The sequence below is a fragment of the Oncorhynchus keta genome, unplaced genomic scaffold (assembly GCF_023373465.1).
Source record: "Oncorhynchus keta strain PuntledgeMale-10-30-2019 unplaced genomic scaffold, Oket_V2 Un_contig_21313_pilon_pilon, whole genome shotgun sequence".
NCBI lineage: Eukaryota > Metazoa > Chordata > Actinopteri > Salmoniformes > Salmonidae > Oncorhynchus > Oncorhynchus keta.
In genome coordinates this window covers 25,842-46,630 of record NW_026282402.1, presented here as the reverse complement: position 1 = coordinate 46,630, position 20,789 = coordinate 25,842, and the positions used below count along the sequence as shown (strand labels likewise).

At 49.9% G+C, this 20,789-nt stretch overlaps 1 pseudogene; it reads left to right on the top strand.

The window, feature by feature from the left end:
- Positions 1–2,515: 2,515 nt before the first annotated feature.
- LOC127920997 (replication factor C subunit 3-like) lies at positions 2,516–19,219 on the top strand (annotated as a pseudogene).
- The last annotated feature ends 1,570 nt before the right edge of the window (positions 19,220–20,789 follow it).

The window sequence follows — 20,789 nt, the reverse complement described above, 5'->3', positions numbered from 1 at the left end:
CTCCATGTTAGATACTGACCAGTCCCTGGCCTCCAGTCCCTGTCTCCATAAAGATACTGACCAGTCCCTGTCCCATGGCCTCCCATGTTAGATACTGACCAGTCCCTGGTCTCCATGTTAGATTCTGACCAGTCCCTGGTCTCCATATTAGATACTGACCAGTCCCTGGTCTCCATGTTAGATACTGACCAGTCCCTGGTCTCCATTTTAGATACTGACCAGTCCCTGGTCTCCATTTTAGATTCTGACCAGTCCCTGGTCTCCATGTTAGATACTGACCAGTCCCTGGTCTCCATGTTAGATACTGACCAGTCCCTGGTCTCCATTTCCCATGTTAGATACTGTCCCTGGTCTCCATGTTAGATACTGACCAGTCCCTGGCCTCCATGTTAGATACTGACCAGTCCCTGGTCTCCATGTTAGATACTGACCAGTCCCTGGCCTCCATGTTAGATACTGACCAGTCCCTGGCCTCCATGTTAGATACTGACCAGTCCCTGGCCTCCATGTTAGATACTGACCAGTCCCTGGCCTCCATGTTTTAGATACTGACCAGTCCCTGGTCTCCATGTTAGATACTGACCAGTCCCTGGTCTCCATGTTAGATACTGACCAGTCCCTGGTCTCCATGTTAGATACTGACCAGTCCCTGGTCTCCATGTTAGATACTGACCAGTCCCTGGTCTCCATGTTAGATACTGACCAGTCCCTGGTCTCCATGTTAGATACTGACCAGTCCCTGGTCTCCATGTTAGATACTGACCAGTCCCTGGCCTCCATGTTAGATACTGACCAGTCCCTGGTCTCCATGTTAGATACTGACCAGTCCCTGGCCTCCATGTTAGATACTGACCAGTCCCTGGTCTCCATGTTAGATACTGACCAGTCCCTGGTCTCCATGTTAGATACTGACCAGTCCCTGGTCTCCATGTTAGATACTGACCAGTCCCTGGTCTCCATGTTAGATACTGACCAGTCCCTGGTCTCCATGTTAGATACTGACCAGTCCTCCATAGTTAGATACCCTGGTCTCCATGTTAGATACTGACCAGTCCCTGGTCTCCATGTTAGATACTGACCAGTCCCTGGTCTCCATGTTAGATACTGACCAGTCCCTGGTCTCCATGTTAGATACTGACCAGTCCCTGGTCTCCATGTTAGATACTGACCAGTCCCTGGTCTCCATGTTAGATACTGACCCCTGGTCCCTGGTCTGACCATCCCTGGTCTCCATGTTAGATACTGACCAGTCCCTGGTCTCCATGTTAGATACTGACCAGTCCCTGGTCTCCATGTTAGATTCTGACCGGTCCCTGGTCTCCATTTTAGATACTGACCGGTCCCTGGTCTCCATGTTAGATACTGACCGTCCCTGGTCTCCATGTTAGATACTGACCTGGTCTCCATGTTAGATACTGACCGTCCCTGGTCTCCATGTTAGATACTGACCGGTCCCTGGTCTCCATGTCTGACCTCCCTGGTCTCCATGTTAGATACCGTCCCTGGTCTCCATGTTGATACCAGTCCCTGGTCTCCATGTTAGATACTGACCAGTCCCTGGTCTCCATGTTAGATACTGACCAGTCCCTGGTCTCCATGTTAGATACTGACCTGGTCTCGTCCCTGGTCTCCATGTTAGATACTGACCAGTCCCTGGTCTCCATGTTAGATACTGACCAGTCCCTGGTCTCCATGTTAGATACTGACCAGTCCCTGGTCTCCATGTTAGATACTGACCAGTCCCTGGTCTCCATGTTAGATACTGACCAGTCCCTGGTCTCCATGTTAGATACTGACCAGTCCCTGGTCTCCATGTTAGATACTGACCAGTCCCTGGTCTCCATGTTAGATTCTGACCAGTCCCTGGTCTCCATGTTAGATACAGACCAGTCCCTGACCAGTCCCCCTGGATCTCCAGTCCCTATGTTAGATACTGACCAGTCCCTGGTCTCCATGTTAGATTCTGACCAGTCCCTGGTCTCCATGTTAGATACTGACCAGTCCCTGGTCTCCATGTTAGATACTGACTCCCCTGGTCTCCATGTTAGATACTGACCGTCCCTGGCCTCCATGTTAGATACTGACCGGTCCCTGGTCTCCATGTTAGATACTGACCGGTCCCTGGCCTCCATGTTAGATACTGACCAGTCCCTGGTCTCCATGTTAGATTCTGACCAGTCCCTGGTCTCCATGTTAGATTCTGACCAGTCCCTGGTCTCCATGTTAGATACAGTCCCTGGTCTCCATGTTAGATACTGACCAGTCCCTGGTCTCCATGTTAGATACAGACCAGTCCCTGGTCTCCATGTTAGATACTGACCAGTCCCTGGTCTCCATGTTAGATACATGCTAACGTAATATCGCCCAACCCTAACACACCACACACACACACACACACAGAGCCGAGGTGGAGAAACTACGCAGAGAAGACCATCACAGAGACATACACACCTCAATACTTCCATCTGATTCACGATCTAATTCATTCTACGTCTGTTTCCTGTTCTCTGTGCAGGCTCCCTCTAAGAAGAAGATTGAGATCAACACCATAGCCAGTAACTACCACCTGGAGGTCAACCCAAGGTAAACAGGAAGTAGTGTTGGTAACATCAACACCATAGCCAGTAACTACCACCTGGAGGTCAACCCAAGGTAAACAGGAAGTAGTATTGGTAACATCAACACCATAGGCAGTAACTACCACCTGAGGTCAACCCAAGGTAAACAGGAAGCAGTATTGGTACACTTCAACACCATAGCCAGGAACTCAACGATCTAAGTTGGAGAGATTTTCCTCATCTGAGTGTTGCTGCTAACAGTGACCGTTTTTAGAACTGTGGTCCATTTGACCATATACTGTAGATCTGTGTTCTCAGTGACCATATGGTGGTCATATTGAACATCTCTCATTTTAACAGTGATGCTGGTAACAGTGACCGGGTGGTTATCCAGGAACTGATCAAGACTATGGCCCAGTCTCAGCAGATCCAGACCAGCACCCAGAGGGAGTTCAAAGGTCAGACACACACATGCTGCGTACTGCTCTGTTAGGATTCTCACATTCTGACACCATTTTAATAAAACAACCCCTCTCTGTCTGTCTCTCTCTCTCGGTGTCTGTCTGTCTCTCTCGGTGTCTGTCTGTCTCTCTCGGTGTCTGTCTGTCTCTCTCGGTGTCTGTCTGTCTCTCTCGGTGTCTGTCTGTCTCTCTCGGTGTCTGTCTGTCTCTCTCGGTGTCTGTCTGTCTCTCTCGGTGTCTGTCTGTCTCTCTCGGTGTCTGTCTGTCTCTCTCGGTGTCTCTGTCTCTCTGTCTCTCTCTCACTGTCTCTGTGTCTGTCTCTCTCACTGTCGCTGTCTCTCACTGTCTCTTTGTCTGTCTCTCACTGTCTCTGTCTCTCTCAGTTGTCCTGTTGACAGAGGTGGACCGCCTCACTAAGGATGCCCAGCATGCATTGCGTCGTACCATGGAGAAGTACATGTCCACCTGCCGCCTTATCCTCTGCTGTAGCTCCACCTCCAAAGTCATTGGACCAATCAGGAGCAGGTGTCTGGCCGTCAGGGTGCCCCTGCCCAGTACAGAGGAGGTAGGGGGATGGAGGGAGTGGGGGTGGAATGGAAGGAGGGAGAGGTAGGGGGGTGGAGAGGGAAGGATGGAGAGTTAGGGGGAGGGAGGGAGGATGGAGAGTTAGGGGGATGGAGAGTTAGGGGGATGGAGAGGGATGGAGAGGTGGAGGGAGGATGGAGAGGTAGGGGGGATGAGAGGGAGGGGGATGGAGAGGGAGGGAGGATGGAGAGTTAGGGGGGATGGAGAGGAGGGGGATGGAGGGGGATGGAGAGGTAGGGAGGATGGAGAGGGAGGGGGGATGGAGAGGGAGGGAGGATGGAGAGGGAGGGGGATGGAGAGGGAGGGGGATGGAGACGTAGGGAGGATGGAGAGGGAGGGGGATGGAGAGGGAGGGGGATGGAGAGGGAGGGGGATGGAGACGTAGGGAGGATGGAGAGGGAGGGGGATGGAGAGGGAGGGGGATGGAGAGGGAGGGGGATGGAGAGGGAGGGGGATGGAGACGTAGGGAGGATGGAGAGGGAGGGGGATGGAGAGGGAGGGAGGATGGAGAGGGAGGGGGGATGGAGAGGGAGGGGGATGTAGAGGTAGGGAGGATGTAGAGGTAGGGAGGATGTAGAGGTAGGGAGGATGTAGAGGTAGGGGGATAGGGAGGATGGAGAGGGAGGGAGGATGGAGAGGGAGGGGGGATGGAGAGGGAGGGGGATGGAGAGGGAGGGGGATGGAGAGGGAGGGGGATGTAGAGGTAGGGAGGATGTAGAGGTAGGGAGGATGTAGAGGTAGGGGGGATAGGGAGGATGGAGAGGTAGGGGGATAGGGGGATGGAGAGGTAGGGAGGATGGAGAGGTAGGGGGATGGAGAGGGAGGGGGATGGAGAGGTAGGGGGGATAGGGAGGGAGGGGGGTGGAGAGGGAGGGAGGAGGGGGATGGAGAGGGAGGAGGGGGGATGGAGAGGGGGGACATTATTTCAACTACATTAAATTCTCTCAAATGTGAATCTTTGAATTCTCACCTTCTGTCATCTCTCTCTTCTCTCAGGTGTGTAATGTTCTGTCCACAGTGTGTAGGAAGGAGGGTCTGCTTCTCCCCCTGAGTTGGCCAAACAGATATCAGAGAAGTCTGGACGCAACCTCCGCAAAGCACTGCTGATGTGTGAGGCCTGCAGAGTGCAACAGTAAGTCTGTCGCTGTGTGTGACGCTGTGTGTGACGCTGTGTGTGACGCTGTGTGTGACGCTGTGTGACGCTGTGTGTGTCTCTGTGTGTGTCTCTGTGTGTGTCTCTGTGTGTGACGCTGTTTGTGACGCTGTTTGTGGTGCTGTGTGTGGTGCTCCAACAGTAAGTCTGTCTCTGTGTGTGTCTCTGTGTGTGGTGCTCCAACAGTAAGTCTGTCTCTGTGTGTGTCTCTGTGTGTGGTGCTCCAACAGTAAGTCTGTCTCTGTGTGTGTCTCTGTGTGTGTCGCTGTGTGTGTCGCTGTGTGTGTCGCTGTGTGTGGTGCTGTGTGTGGTGCTCCAACAGTAAGTCTGTCTCTGTGTGTGTCTCTGTGTGTGGTGCTCCAACAGTAAGTCTGTCTCTGTGTGTGTCGCTGTGTGTGTCGCTGTGTGTGTCGCTGTGTGTGGTGCTGTGTGTGGTGCTCCAACAGTAAGTCTGTCTCTGTGTGTGGCGCTCCAACAGTAAGTCTGTCTCTGTGTGTGGCGCTCCAACAGTAAGCCTGTCTCTGTGTGTGGTGCTCCAACAGTAAGTCTGTCTCTGTGTGTGGCGCTCCAACAGTAAGTCTGTCTCTGTGTGTGGCGCTCCAACAGTAAGTCTGTCTCTGTGTGTGGTGCTCCAACAGTAAGTCTGTCTCTGTGTGTGTCTCTGTGTGTGGTGCTCCAACAGTAAGTCTGTCTCTGTGTGTGTCTCTGTGTGTGGTGCTCCAACAGTAAGTCTGTCTCTGTGTGTGTCTCTGTGTGTGGTGCTCCAACAGTAAGTCTGTCTCTGTGTGTGTCTCTGTGTGTGGTGCTCCAACAGTAAGTCTGTCTCTGTGTGTGGTGCTCCAACAGTAAGTCTGTCTCTGTCTGTGATGCTCCAACAGTAAGTCTGTCTCTGTGTGTGGTGCTCCAACAGTAAGTCTGTCTCTGTGTGTGATGCTCCAACAGTAAGTCTGTCTCTGTGTGTGATGCTCCAACAGTAAGTCTGTCTCTGTGTGTGGTGCTCCAACAGTAAGCCTGTCTCTGTGTGTGTCTCTGTGTGTGGTGCTCCAACAGTAAGTCTGTCTTTGTGTGTGTCTCTGTGTGTGGTGCTCCAACAGTAAGTCTGTCTCTGTGTGTGTCTCTGTGTGTGGTGCTCCAACAGTAAGTCTGTCTCTGTGTGTGGTGCTCCAACAGTAAGTCTGTCTCTGTGTGTGTCTCTGTGTGTGGTGCTCCAACAGTAAGTCTGTCTCTGTGTGTGTCTCTGTGTGTGATGCTCCAACAGTAAGCCTGTCTCTGTGTGTGGTGCTCCAACAGTAAGTCTGTCTTTGTGTGTGTCTCTGTGTGTGGTGCTCCAACAGTAAGTCTGTCTTTGTGTGTGTCTCTGTGTGTGGTGCTCCAACAGTAAGTCTGTCTTTGTGTGTGTCTCTGTGTGTGGTGCTCCAACAGTAAGTCTGTCTCTGTGTGTGTCTCTGTGTGTGGTGCTCCAACAGTAAGTCTGTCTCTGTGTGTGTCTCTGTGTGTGGTGCTCCAACAGTAAGTCTGTCTCTGTGTGTGGTGCTCCAACAGTAAGCCTGTCTCTGTGTGTGTCTCTGTGTGTGATGCTCCAACAGTAAGTCTGTCTCTGTGTGTGATGCTCCAACAGTAAGTCTGTCTCTGTGTGGTGCTCCAACAGTAAGTCTGTCTTTGTGTGTGGTGCTCCAACAGTAAGTCTGTCTTTGTGTGTGGTGCTCCAACAGTAAGTCTGTCTTTGTGTGTGTGCTCCAACAGTAAGTCTGTCTCTGTCTGTGATGCTCCAACAGTAAGTCACTCTCTCTGTGTGTGATGCTCCAACAGTAAGTCTGTCTCTGTCTGTGATGCTCCAACAGTAAGTCTGTCTCTGTGTGTGGTGCTCCAACAGTAAGTCTGTCTCTGTGTGTGGTGCTCCAACAGTAAGTCTGTCTCTGTGTGTGTCTCTGTGTGTGGTGCTCCAACAGTAAGTCTGTCTCTGTGTGTGTCTCTGTGTGTGATGCTCCAACAGTAAGTCTGTCTCTGTGTGTGGTGCTCCAACAGTAAGTCTGTCTCTGTGTGTGTCTCTGTGTGTGGTGCTCCAACAGTAAGTCTGTCTCTGTGTGTGTCTCTGTGTGTGGTGCTCCAACAGTAAGTCTGTCTCTGTGTGTCTCTGTGTGTGATGCTCCAACAGTAAGTCTGTCTCTGTGTGTGGTGTTCCAACAGTAAGTCTGTCTCTGTGTGTGTCTCTGTGTGTGATGCTCCAACAGTAAGTCTGTCTCTGTGTGTGGTGCTCCAACAGTAAGTCTGTCTTTGTGTGTGGTGCTCCAACAGTAAGTCTGTCTTTGTGTGTGGTGCTCCAACAGTAAGTCTGTCTTTGTGTGTGGTGCTCCAACAGTAAGTCTGTCTCTGTCTGTGATGCTCCAACAGTAAGTCACTCTCTCTGTGTGTGATGCTCCAACAGTAAGTCTGTCTCTGTGTGTGTCTCTGTGTGTGGTGCTCCAACAGTAAGTCTGTCTCTGTGTGTGATGCTCCAACAGTAAGTCTGTCTCTGTGTGTCTCTGTGTGTGGTGCTCCAACAGTAAGTCTGTCTCTGTGTGTGTCTCTGTGTGTCTCTGTGTGTCTCTGTGTGTGTCTCTGTGTGTGTCTCTGTGTGTGGTGCTCCAACAGTAAGTCTGTCTCTGTCTGTGTCTCTGTGTGTGGTGCTCCAACAGTAAGTCTGTCTCTGTGTGTGTCTCTGTGTGTGATGCTCCAACAGTAAGTCTGTCTCTGTGTGTGTCTCTGTGTGTGGTGCTCCAACAGTAAGTCTGTCTCTGTGTGTGGTGCTCCAACAGTAAGTCTGTCTCTGTGTGTGGTGCTCCAACAGTAAGTCTGTCTCTGTGTGTGTCTCTGTGTGTGGTGCTCCAACAGTAAGTCTGTCTCTGTGTGTGTCTCTGTGTGTGGTGCTCCAACAGTAAGTCTGTCTCTGTGTGTGGTGCTCCAACAGTAAGTCTGTCTCTGTGTGTGGTGCTCCAACAGTAAGTCTGTCTCTGTGTGTGTCTCTGTGTGTGGTGCTCCAACAGTAAGTCTGTCTCTGTGTGTCTCTGTGTGTGGTGCTCCAACAGTAAGTCTGTCTCTGTGTGTGGTGCTCCAACAGTAAGTCTGTCTCTGTGTGGTGCTCCAACAGTAAGTCTGTCTCTGTGTGTGTCTCTGTGTGTGGTGCTCCAACAGTAAGTCTGTCTCTGTGTGTGTCTCTATGTGTGGTGCTCCAACAGTAAGTCTGTCTCTGTGTGTGTCTCTGTGTGTGGTGCTCCAACAGTAAGTCTGTCTCTGTGTGTGATGCTCCAACAGTAAGTCTGTCTCTGTGTGTGGTGCTCCAACAGTAAGTCTGTCTCTGTGTGTGTCTCTGTGTGTGGTGCTCCAACAGTAAGTCTGTCTCTGTCTGTGATGCTCCAACAGTAAGTCTGTCTCTGTCTGTGTCTCTGTGTGTGGTGCTCCAACAGTAAGTCTGTCTCTGTGTGTGGTGCTCCAACAGTAAGTCTGTCTCTGTGTGTGGTGCTCCAACAGTAAGTCTGTCTCTGTGTGTGTCTCTGTGTGTGGTGCTCCAACAGTAAGTCTGTCTCTGTGTGTGTCTCTGTGTGTGGTGCTCCAACAGTAAGCCTGTCTCTGTGTGTGATGCTCCAACAGTAAGTCTGTCTCTGTGTGTGGTGCTCCAACAGTAAGTCTGTCTCTGTGTGTGGTGCTCCAACAGTAAGTCTGTCTCTGTGTGTCTCTGTGTGTGTCTCTGTGTGTGGTGCTCCAACAGTAAGTCTGTCTCTGTGTGTGGTGCTCCAACAGTAAATCTGTCTCTGTGTGTGTCTCTGTGTGTGTCTCTGTGTGTGGTGCTCCAACAGTAAGTCTGTCTCTGTGTGTGGTGCTCCAACAGTAAGTCTGTCTCTGTGTGGTGCTCCAACAGTAAGTCTGTCTCTGTGTGTGGTGGTGCTCCAACAGTAGGTCTGTCTGTGTGTGTGTCTCTGTGTGTGGTGCTCCAACAGTAAGTCTGTCTCTGTGTGTGTCTCTGTGTGTGGTGCTCCAACAGTAAGTCTGTCTCTGTGTGTGTCTCTGTGTGTGATGCTCCAACAGTAAGTCTGTCTCTGTGTGTGGTGCTCCAACAGTAAGTCTGTCTCTGTGTGTGTCTCTGTGTGTGGTGCTCCAACAGTAAGTCTGTCTCTGTGTGTGGTGCTCCAACAGTAAGTCTGTCTCTGTGTGTGTCTCTGTGTGTGGTGCTCCAACAGTAAGTCTGTCTCTGTGTGTGTCTCTGTGTGTGATGCTCCAACAGTAAGCCTGTCTCTGTGTGTGGTGCTCCAACAGTAAGTCTGTCTCTGTGTGTGGCGCTCCAACAGTAAGTCTGTCTCTGTCTGTGATGCTCCAACAGTAAGTCTGTCTCTGTCTGTGTCTCTGTGTGTGGTGCTCCAACAGTAAGTCTGTCTCTGTGTGTGGTGCTCCAACAGTAAGTCTGTCTCTGTGTGTGGTGCTCCAACAGTAAGTCTGTCTCTGTGTGTGTCTCTGTGTGTGGTGCTCCAACAGTAAGTCTGTCTCTGTGTGTGTCTCTGTGTGTGGTGCTCCAACAGTAAGCCTGTCTCTGTGTGTGATGCTCCAACAGTAAGTCTGTCTCTGTGTGTGGTGCTCCAACAGTAAGTCTGTCTCTGTGTGTGGTGCTCCAACAGTAAGTCTGTCTCTGTGTGTGTCTCTGTGTGTCTCTGTGTGTGGTGCTCCAACAGTAAGTCTGTCTCTGTGTGTGGTGCTCCAACAGTAAATCTGTCTCTGTGTGTGTCTCTGTGTGTGTCTCTGTGTGTGGTGCTCCAACAGTAAGTCTGTCTCTGTGTGTGGTGCTCCAACAGTAAGTCTGTCTCTGTGTGTGGTGCTCCAACAGTAAGTCTGTCTCTGTGTGTGGTGCTCCAACAGTAGGTCTGTCTGTGTGTGTGTCTCTGTGTGTGGTGCTCCAACAGTAAGTCTGTCTCTGTGTGTGTCTCTGTGTGTGGTGCTCCAACAGTAAGTCTGTCTCTGTGTGTGTCTCTGTGTGTGATGCTCCAACAGTAAGTCTGTCTCTGTGTGTGGTGCTCCAACAGTAAGTCTGTCTCTGTGTGTGTCTCTGTGTGTGGTGCTCCAACAGTAAGTCTGTCTCTGTGTGTGGTGCTCCAACAGTAAGTCTGTCTCTGTGTGTGTCTCTGTGTGTGGTGCTCCAACAGTAAGTCTGTCTCTGTGTGTGGTGCTCCAACAGTAAGTCTGTCTCTGTCTGTGATGCTCCAACAGTAAGTCTGTCTCTGTGTGTGGTGCTCCAACAGTAAGTCTGTCTCTGTGTGTGATGCTCCAACAGTAAGTCTGTCTCTGTGTGTGATGCTCCAACAGTAAGTCTGTCTCTGTGTGTGGTGCTCCAACAGTAAGCCTGTCTCTGTGTGTGTCTCTGTGTGTGGTGCTCCAACAGTAAGTCTGTCTTTGTGTGTGTCTCTGTGTGTGGTGCTCCAACAGTAAGTCTGTCTCTGTGTGTCTCTGTGTGTGGTGCTCCAACAGTAAGTCTGTCTCTGTGTGTGGTGCTCCAACAGTAAGTCTGTCTCTGTGTGTGGTGCTCCAACAGTAAGTCTGTCTCTGTGTGTGTCTCTGTGTGTGGTGCTCCAACAGTAAGTCTGTCTCTGTGTGTGTCTCTGTGTGTGATGCTCCAACAGTAAGCCTGTCTCTGTGTGTGGTGCTCCAACAGTAAGTCTGTCTTTGTGTGTGTCTCTGTGTGTGGTGCTCCAACAGTAAGTCTGTCTTTGTGTGTGTCTCTGTGTGTGGTGCTCCAACAGTAAGTCTGTCTTTGTGTGTGTCTCTGTGTGTGGTGCTCCAACAGTAAGTCTGTCTCTGTGTGTGTCTCTGTGTGTGGTGCTCCAACAGTAAGTCTGTCTCTGTGTGTGTCTCTGTGTGTGGTGCTCCAACAGTAAGTCTGTCTCTGTGTGTGGTGCTCCAACAGTAAGCCTGTCTCTGTGTGTGTCTCTGTGTGTGATGCTCCAACAGTAAGTCTGTCTCTGTGTGTGATGCTCCAACAGTAAGTCTGTCTCTGTGTGTGGTGCTCCAACAGTAAGTCTGTCTTTGTGTGTGGTGCTCCAACAGTAAGTCTGTCTTTGTGTGTGGTGCTCCAACAGTAAGTCTGTCTTTGTGTGTGGTGCTCCAACAGTAAGTCTGTCTCTGTCTGTGATGCTCCAACAGTAAGTCACTCTCTCTGTGTGTGATGCTCCAACAGTAAGTCTGTCTCTGTCTGTGATGCTCCAACAGTAAGTCTGTCTCTGTGTGTGGTGCTCCAACAGTAAGTCTGTCTCTGTGTGTGGTGCTCCAACAGTAAGTCTGTCTCTGTGTGTGTCTCTGTGTGTGGTGCTCCAACAGTAAGTCTGTCTCTGTGTGTGTCTCTGTGTGTGATGCTCCAACAGTAAGTCTGTCTCTGTGTGTGGTGCTCCAACAGTAAGTCTGTCTCTGTGTGTGTCTCTGTGTGTGGTGCTCCAACAGTAAGTCTGTCTCTGTGTGTGTCTCTGTGTGTGGTGCTCCAACAGTAAGTCTGTCTCTGTGTGTCTCTGTGTGTGATGCTCCAACAGTAAGTCTGTCTCTGTGTGTGGTGTTCCAACAGTAAGTCTGTCTCTGTGTGTGTGTCTCTGTGTGTGATGCTCCAACAGTAAGTCTGTCTCTGTGTGTGGTGCTCCAACAGTAAGTCTGTCTTTGTGTGTGGTGCTCCAACAGTAAGTCTGTCTTTGTGTGTGGTGCTCCAACAGTAAGTCTGTCTTTGTGTGTGGTGCTCCAACAGTAAGTCTGTCTCTGTCTGTGATGCTCCAACAGTAAGTCACTCTCTCTGTGTGTGATGCTCCAACAGTAAGTCTGTCTCTGTGTGTGTCTCTGTGTGTGGTGCTCCAACAGTAAGTCTGTCTCTGTGTGTGATGCTCCAACAGTAAGTCTGTCTCTGTGTGTCTCTGTGTGTGTGGTGCTCCAACAGTAAGTCTGTCTCTGTGTGTGTCTCTGTGTGTCTCTGTGTGTCTCTGTGTGTGTCTCTGTGTGTGTCTCTGTGTGTGGTGCTCCAACAGTAAGTCTGTCTCTGTGTGTGTCTCTGTGTGTGGTGCTCCAACAGTAAGTCTGTCTCTGTGTGTGTCTCTGTGTGTGATGCTCCAACAGTAAGTCTGTCTCTGTGTGTGTGTCTCTGTGTGTGGTGCTCCAACAGTAAGTCTGTCTCTGTGTGTGGTGCTCCAACAGTAAGTCTGTCTCTGTGTGTGTCTCTGTGTGTGGTGCTCCAACAGTAAGTCTGTCTCTGTGTGTGTCTCTGTGTGTGGTGCTCCAACAGTAAGTCTGTCTCTGTGTGTGTCTCTGTGTGTGGTGCTCCAACAGTAAGTCTGTCTCTGTGTGTGGTGCTCCAACAGTAAGTCTGTCTCTGTGTGTGGTGCTCCAACAGTAAGTCTGTCTCTGTGTGTGTCTCTGTGTGTGGTGCTCCAACAGTAAGTCTGTCTCTGTGTGTGTCTCTGTGTGTGGTGCTCCAACAGTAAGTCTGTCTCTGTGTGTGGTGCTCCAACAGTAAGTCTGTCTCTGTGTGGTGCTCCAACAGTAAGTCTGTCTCTGTGTGTGTCTCTGTGTGTGGTGCTCCAACAGTAAGTCTGTCTCTGTGTGTGTCTCTATGTGTGGTGCTCCAACAGTAAGTCTGTCTCTGTGTGTGTCTCTGTGTGTGGTGCTCCAACAGTAAGTCTGTCTCTGTGTGTGATGCTCCAACAGTAAGTCTGTCTCTGTGTGTGGTGCTCCAACAGTAAGTCTGTCTCTGTGTGTCTCTGTGTGTGGTGCTCCAACAGTAAGTCTGTCTCTGTCTGTGATGCTCCAACAGTAAGTCTGTCTCTGTCTGTGTCTCTGTGTGTGGTGCTCCAACAGTAAGTCTGTCTCTGTGTGTGGTGCTCCAACAGTAAGTCTGTCTCTGTGTGTGGTGCTCCAACAGTAAGTCTGTCTCTGTGTGTGTCTCTGTGTGTGGTGCTCCAACAGTAAGTCTGTCTCTGTGTGTGTCTCTGTGTGTGGTGCTCCAACAGTAAGCCTGTCTCTGTGTGTGATGCTCCAACAGTAAGTCTGTCTCTGTGTGTGGTGCTCCAACAGTAAGTCTGTCTCTGTGTGTGGTGCTCCAACAGTAAGTCTGTCTCTGTGTGTGTCTCTGTGTGTGTCTCTGTGTGTGGTGCTCCAACAGTAAGTCTGTCTCTGTGTGTGGTGCTCCAACAGTAAATCTGTCTCTGTGTGTGTCTCTGTGTGTGTCTCTGTGTGTGGTGCTCCAACAGTAAGTCTGTCTCTGTGTGTGGTGCTCCAACAGTAAGTCTGTCTCTGTGTGTGGTGCTCCAACAGTAAGTCTGTCTCTGTGTGTGGTGCTCCAACAGTAGGTCTGTCTGTGTGTGTGTCTCTGTGTGTGGTGCTCCAACAGTAAGTCTGTCTCTGTGTGTGTCTCTGTGTGTGGTGCTCCAACAGTAAGTCTGTCTCTGTGTGTGTCTCTGTGTGTGATGCTCCAACAGTAAGTCTGTCTCTGTGTGTGGTGCTCCAACAGTAAGTCTGTCTCTGTGTGTGTCTCTGTGTGTGGTGCTCCAACAGTAAGTCTGTCTCTGTGTGTGGTGCTCCAACAGTAAGTCTGTCTCTGTGTGTGTCTCTGTGTGTGGTGCTCCAACAGTAAGTCTGTCTCTGTGTGTGTCTCTGTGTGTGATGCTCCAACAGTAAGCCTGTCTCTGTGTGTGGTGCTCCAACAGTAAGTCTGTCTCTGTGTGTGGCGCTCCAACAGTAAGTCTGTCTCTGTCTGTGATGCTCCAACAGTAAGTCTGTCTCTGTCTGTGTCTCTGTGTGTGGTGCTCCAACAGTAAGTCTGTCTCTGTGTGTGGTGCTCCAACAGTAAGTCTGTCTCTGTGTGTGGTGCTCCAACAGTAAGTCTGTCTCTGTGTGTGTCTCTGTGTGTGGTGCTCCAACAGTAAGTCTGTCTCTGTGTGTGTCTCTGTGTGTGGTGCTCCAACAGTAAGCCTGTCTCTGTGTGTGATGCTCCAACAGTAAGTCTGTCTCTGTGTGTGGTGCTCCAACAGTAAGTCTGTCTCTGTGTGTGGTGCTCCAACAGTAAGTCTGTCTCTGTGTGTGTCTCTGTGTGTGTCTCTGTGTGTGGTGCTCCAACAGTAAGTCTGTCTCTGTGTGTGGTGCTCCAACAGTAAATCTGTCTCTGTGTGTGTCTCTGTGTGTGTCTCTGTGTGTGGTGCTCCAACAGTAAGTCTGTCTCTGTGTGTGGTGCTCCAACAGTAAGTCTGTCTCTGTGTGTGGTGCTCCAACAGTAAGTCTGTCTCTGTGTGTGGTGCTCCAACAGTAGGTCTGTCTGTGTGTGTGTCTCTGTGTGTGGTGCTCCAACAGTAAGTCTGTCTCTGTGTGTGTCTCTGTGTGTGGTGCTCCAACAGTAAGTCTGTCTCTGTGTGTGTCTCTGTGTGTGATGCTCCAACAGTAAGTCTGTCTCTGTGTGTGGTGCTCCAACAGTAAGTCTGTCTCTGTGTGTGTCTCTGTGTGTGGTGCTCCAACAGTAAGTCTGTCTCTGTGTGTGGTGCTCCAACAGTAAGTCTGTCTCTGTGTGTGTCTCTGTGTGTGGTGCTCCAACAGTAAGTCTGTCTCTGTGTGTGTCTCTGTGTGTGATGCTCCAACAGTAAGCCTGTCTCTGTGTGTGGTGCTCCAACAGTAAGTCTGTCTCTGTGTGTGGCGCTCCAACAGTAAGTCTGTCTCTGTGTGTGTCTAAGTGTGTGGCGCTCCAACAGTAAGTCTGTCTCTGTGTGTCTCTGTGTGTGGTGCTCCAACAGTAAGTCTGTCTCTGTGTGTGGCGCTCCAACAGTAAGTCTGTCTCTGTGTGTGTCTCTGTGTGTGGCGCTCCAACAGTAAGTCTGTCTCTGTGTGTGTCTCTGTGTGTGGTGCTCCAACAGTAAGTCTGTCTCTGTGTGTGGCGCTCCAACAGTAAGTCTGTCTCTGTGTGTGTCTCTGTGTGTGTCTCTGTGTGTGATGCTCCAACAGTAAGTCTGTCTCTGTGTGTGGTGCTCCAACAGTAAGTCTGTCTCTGTGTGTGTCTCTGTGTGTGTCTCTGTGTGTGATGCTCCAACAGTAAGTCTGTCTCTGTGTGTGGTGCTCCAACAGTAAGTCTGTCTCTGTGTGTGTCTCTGTGTGGTGCTCCAACAGTAAGTCTGTCTCTGTGTGTGTCTCTGTGTGGGTGCTCCAACAGTAAGTCTGTCTCTGTGTGTGTCTCTGTGTGTGGTGCTCCAACAGTAAGTCTGTCTCTGTGTGTGTCTCTGTGTGTGATGCTCCAACAGTAAGTCTGTCTCTGTGTGTGTCTCTGTGTGTGGTGCTCCAACAGTAAGTCTCTGTGTGTGTCTCTGTGTGTGATGCTCCAACAGTAAGTCTGTCTCTGTGTGTGATGCTCCAACAGTAAGTCTGTCTCTGTGTGTGTCTCTGTGTGTGGTGCTCCAACAGTAAGTCTCTGTGTGTGTCTCTGTGTGTGGTGCTCCAACAGTAAGTCTGTCTCTGTGTGTGATGCTCCAACAGTAAGTCTGTCTCTGTGTGTGATGCTCCAACAGTAAGTCTGTCTCTGTGTGTGGCGCTCCAACAGTAAGTCTGTCTCTGTGTGTGTCTCTGTGTGTGGTGCTCCAACAGTAAGTCTGTCTCTGTGTGTGGTGCTCCAACAGTAAGTCTGTCTCTGTGTGTGTCTCTGTGTGTGGTGCTCCAACAGTAAGTCTGTCTCTGTGTGTGGTGCTCCAACAGTAAGTCTGTCTCTGTGTGTGTCTCTGTGTGTGGTGCTCCAACAGTAAGTCTGTCTCTGTGTGTGGTGCTCCAACAGTAAGTCTGTCTCTGTGTGTGGTGCTCCAACAGTAAGTCTGTCTCTGTGTGTGGTGCTCCAACAGTAAGTCTGTCTCTGTGTGTGTCTCTGTGTGTGGTGCTCCAACAGTAAGTCTGTCTCTGTGTGTGGTGCTCCAACAGTAAGTCTGTCTCTGTGTGTGGTGCTCCAACAGTAAGTCTGTCTCTGTGTGTGTCTCTGTGTGTGGTGCTCCAACAGTAAGTCTGTCTCTGTGTGTGGTGCTCCAACAGTAAATCTGTCTCTGTGTGTGTCTCTGTGTGTCTCTGTGTGTGGTGCTCCAACAGTAAGTCTGTCTCTGTGTGTGGTGCTCCAACAGTAAGTCTGTCTCTGTGTGTGGTGCTCCAACAGTAAGTCTGTCTCTGTGTGTGGTGCTCCAACAGTAAGTCTGTCTCTGTGTGTGGTGCTCCAACAGTAGGTCTGTCTGTGTGTGTGTCTCTGTGTGTGGTGCTCCAACAGTAAGTCTGTCTCTGTGTGTGGTGCTCCAACAGTAAGTCTGTCTCTGTGTGTGTCTCTGTGTGATGCTCCAACAGTAAGTCTGTCTCTGTGTGTGTCTCTGTGTGTGCTCCAACAGTAAGTCTGTCTCTGTGTGTGTCTCTGTGTGTGGTGCTCCAACAGTAAGTCTGTCTCTGTGTGTGGTGCTCCAACAGTAAGTCTGTCTCTGTGTGTGGTGCTCCAACAGTAAGTCTGTCTCTGTGTGTGTCTCTGTGTGTGGTGCTCCAACAGTAAGTCTGTCTCTGTGTGTGTCTCTGTGTGTGATGCTCCAACAGTAAGCCTGTCTCTGTGTGTGGTGCTCCAACAGTAAGTCTGTCTCTGTGTGTGGCGCTCCAACAGTAAGTCTGTCTCTGTGTGTGTCTCTGTGTGTGATGCTCCAACAGTAAGTCTGTCTCTGTGTGTGTCTCTGTGTGTGTCTCTGTGTGTGATGCTCCAACAGTAAGTCTGTCTCTGTGTGTGGTGCTCCAACAGTAAGTCTGTCTCTGTGTGTGTCTCTGTGTGTGGTGCTCCAACAGTAAGTCTGTCTCTGTGTGTCTCTGTGTGTGGTGCTCCAACAGTAAGTCTGTCTCTGTGTGTGTCTCTGTGTGTGGTGCTCCAACAGTAAGCCTGTCTCTGTGTGTGGTGCTCCAACAGTAAGTCTGTCTCTGTGTGGTGCTCCAACAGTAAGTCTGTCTCTGTGTGTGTCTCTGTGTGTGTCTCTGTGTGTGTCTCTGTGTGTGATGCTCCAACAGTAAGTCTGTCTCTGTGTGTGGTGCTCCAACAGTAAGTCTGTCTCTGTGTGTGTCTCTGTGTGTGTCTCTGTGTGTGATGCTCCAACAGTAAGTCTGTCTCTGTGTGTGGTGCTCCAACAGTAAGTCTGTCTCTGTGTGTGTCTCTGTGTGTGGTGCTCCAACAGTAAGTCTGTCTCTGTGTGTGTCTCTGTGTGTGGTGCTCCAACAGTAAGTCTGTCTCTGTGTGTGTCTCTGTGTGTGGTGCTCCAACAGTAAGTCTGTCTCTGTGTGTGACGCTACATTTTCTGAACGGGCATAGCGATCACCTCATCATAACCTTTGACCCCTGTTCTCCAGGTACCCGTTCTCAGCAGACCAGGACATCCCAGAGACCGACTGGGAGGTTTACCTGAGAGAGAGACGGCCAACGCCATCGTCAGTCAGCAGAGTCCTCAGAGGTGAGGATGGAGGAGGACTGGAATTAAAACCATTGAACAAACGTCCCTTATTTAAAATGGTTTCTGTACCAAAAGGTTTTTTCTCTGACCCTCCCTCCCCTCCCCCTCTCTCCCCTCCCTCCTCTCCCAGGTTGTTAGAGGTGAGGGGAGACTGTATGAGTTGCTGACTCACTGCATTCCTCCTGAGATCATCATGAAGGTACGCCTCACAAATACTGAGCACCAACTATGGGGGTGGTGTGTTAAGGTACTGTGTCTGTGTGTAGGGCCTGGTAACAGAGTTGCTAGGTAACTGTGTGTTATTCAGGTACTGTGTCTGTGTGTAGGGCCTGGTGACAGAGTTGCTAGGTAACTGTGGGGTGTGTTAAGGTACTGTGTCTGTGTGTAGGGCCTGGTAACAGTTGCTAGGTAACTGTGGGGTGTGTTAAGGTACTGTGTCTGTGTGTAGGGCCTGGTAACAGTTGCTAGGTAACTGTGGGGTGTTAAGGTACTGTGTCTGTGTGTAGGGCCTGGTGACAGAGTTGCTAGGTAACTGTGGGGTGTGTTAAGGTACTGTGTCTGTGTGTAGGGCCTGGTGACAGAGTTGCTAGGTAACTGTGTGTTATTAAGGTACTGTGTCTGTGTGTAGGGCCTGGTAACAGAGTTGCTAGGTAACTGTGTGTTATTAAGGTACTGTGTCTGTGTGTAGGGCCTGGTGACAGAGTTGCTAGGTAACTGTGTGTTATTAAGGTACTGTGTCTGTGTGTAGGGCCTGGTAACAGAGTTGCTAGGTAACTGTGTGGTGTGTTATTAAGGTACTGGTGACAGAGTTGCTAGGTAACTGTGTGTTATTAAGGTACTGTGTCTGTGTGTAGGGCCTGGTGACAGAGTTGCTAGGTAACTGTGTGTTATTAAGGTACTGTGTCTGTGTGTAGGGCCTGGTAACAGAGTTGCTAGGTAACTGTGTGTTATTAAGGTACTGTGTCTGTGTGTAGGGCCTGGTAACAGAGTTGCTAGGTAACTGTGGTGTGTTATTAAGGTACTGGTGACAGAGTTGCTAGGTAACTGTGTGGTGTGTTAAGGTACTGTGTCTGTGTGTAGGGCCTGGTGACAGAGTTGCTAGGTAACTGTGGGGTGTTAAGGTACTGTGTCTGTGTGTAGGGCCTGGTGACAGAGTTGCTAGGTAACTGTGACGGCCAGCTGAAGGCAGAGGTGACTCACATGGCAGCCCACTACGAACACCGACTGCAGCAGGGCAATAAGGTCATCTACCATCTAGAGGCCTTCACCGCCAGGTTCATGGCCATCTACAAGAAGTTCATGGAGGACGGACTGGACGCCATGATGTTCTGATCTCTCTCCTTCTCGCTCTCTTTATCTCTTTCTCCTCATCTCTCTCCTTCTCGCTCTTTCTCCTCATCTCTCTCCTTCTCGCTCTCTTTATCTCTTTCTCCTCATCTCTCTCCTTCTCGCTCTCTTTATCTCTTTCTCCTCATCTCTCTCCTTCTCGCTCTCTATCTCTTTCTCCTCATCTCTCTCCTTCTCGCTCTCTTTATCTCTTTCTCCTCATCTCTCTCCTTCTCGCTCTCTCTCCTTCTCGCTCTCTTTATCTCTTTCTCCTCATCTCTCCCTTCTCGCTCTCTTTATCTCTTTCTCCTCATCTCTCTCCTTCTCGCTCTTTCTCCTCATCTCTCTCCTTCTCGCTCTTTCTCCTCATCTCTCTCCTTCTCGCTCTCTTTCTCCTCATCTCTCTCCTTCTCGCTCTTTCTCCTCATCTCTCTCCTTCTCGCTCTCTTTATCTCTTTCTCCTCATCTCTCTCCTTCTCGCTCTCTTTATCTCTTTCTCCTCATCTCTCTCCTTCTCGCTCTCTTTATCTCTTTCTCCTCATCTCTCTCTTCTCGCTCTCTTTATCTCTTTCTCCTCCTCGCTCTCTTTATCTCTTTCTCCTCATCTCTCTCCTTCTCGCTCTCTTTATCTCTTTCTCCTCATCTCTTTATCTCTTTCTCCTCATCTCTCTCCTTCTCGCTCTTTCTCCTCATCTCTCCCTTCTCGCTCTTTCTCCTCATCTCTCTCCTTCTCGCTCTTTCTCCTCATCTCTCTCTTTATCTCTTTCTTCTCATCTCTCTCCTTCTCGCTCTCTTTCTCCTCATCTCTCTCCTTCTCGCTCTCTTTCTCCTCCTCGCTCTCTTTCTCCTCATCTCTCTCCTTCTCGCTCTCTTTCTCCTCCTCGCTCTCTTTCTCCTCATCTCTCTCCTTCTCGCTCTCTTTCTCCTCATCTCTCTCCTTCTCGCTCTCTTTCTCCTCATCTCTCTCCTTCTCGCTCTCTTTCTCCTCATCTCTCTCCTTCTCGCTCTCTTTCTCTTTCTCCTCCTCGCTCTCTTTCTCCTTCTCGCTCTCTTTCTCCTCATCTCTCTCCTTCTCGCTCTCTTTCTCCTCCTCGCTCTTCTTCTCGCTCTATCGCTCTCTTTCTCTCAATCACTCTCCTCCTCGCTCTCCTCACTCTAAATCTCTCTTTCCTGTCTCCATGACGTTCTGATCTAACTCGACTTGCTCTTTCTCCCCCTCTTTCATCATAAATCCTCTTCATCATCCTTCTGAATGCCTTGATGTTGTGATCTAATACCCTCTCCCTCTGCGTACCCTCCCATACCTTGTAATATGAGGGGTTCAGAGGCCCAGTCTTTGGTTGATATCAATAATTGATTAATCTGGATAGTGAAACCTCCGCTATGTACTGTCTTATTGAACCTCTGCTGTAAAATAAAGTTGACTTTCTTTCGAATGTCTTAAAGTGAACTGTCGATTGATTGGTGGTGGGCTGGTAGATCCCTCCTCCTCCTTCCATTGGCTCAGCCAATGGCCTCTGTATGATCTGTCTAGTGGCCCGTTTGAATTGTCAGTTGGGACCCTTGCCTGAACTGGCACTATACCCCCCACAGGTCATGACCCCAGTGGGCCCCTGGCCTGGCGCTACACCCCAAGCCCTACCATACCCGTATGTGATGTAACGACACATACTCCCATCTCTGAGCCTGACCAAGATAATAACCTCTCCGAAGCAATGTTCCCTCTTTTTATAACCATTGTGTAAAAATTTCACACAAAATATCTGCGTGCGCCATTTTCTAAACTTGGCTCACGCCATAAAGTCAGACTCGTCCTGAAACTGCACTCAATGTTTTATTTCATTATTTTTTGACTTAGCCAGTTGTGTGAATAACCCAACATGTTGGGGTTAATTTAGCCATCAGTTGGGTTGACCCAAACATGGGTTAATTTAGCCATCAGTTGGGTTGACCCAAACATGGGTTAATTTAACCATCAGTTGGGTTGACCCAAACATGGGTTAATTTAACCATCAGTTGGGTTGACCCAAACATGGGTTAATTTAACCATCAGTTGGGGTGACCCAAACATGGGTTAATTTAGCCATCAGTTGGGTTGACCCAAACATGGGTTAATTTAGCCATCAGTTGGGTTGACCCAAACATGGGTTAATTTAGCCATCAGTTGGGTTGACCCAAACATGGGTTAATTTAACCATCAGTTGGGTTGACCCAAACATGGGTTAATTTAACC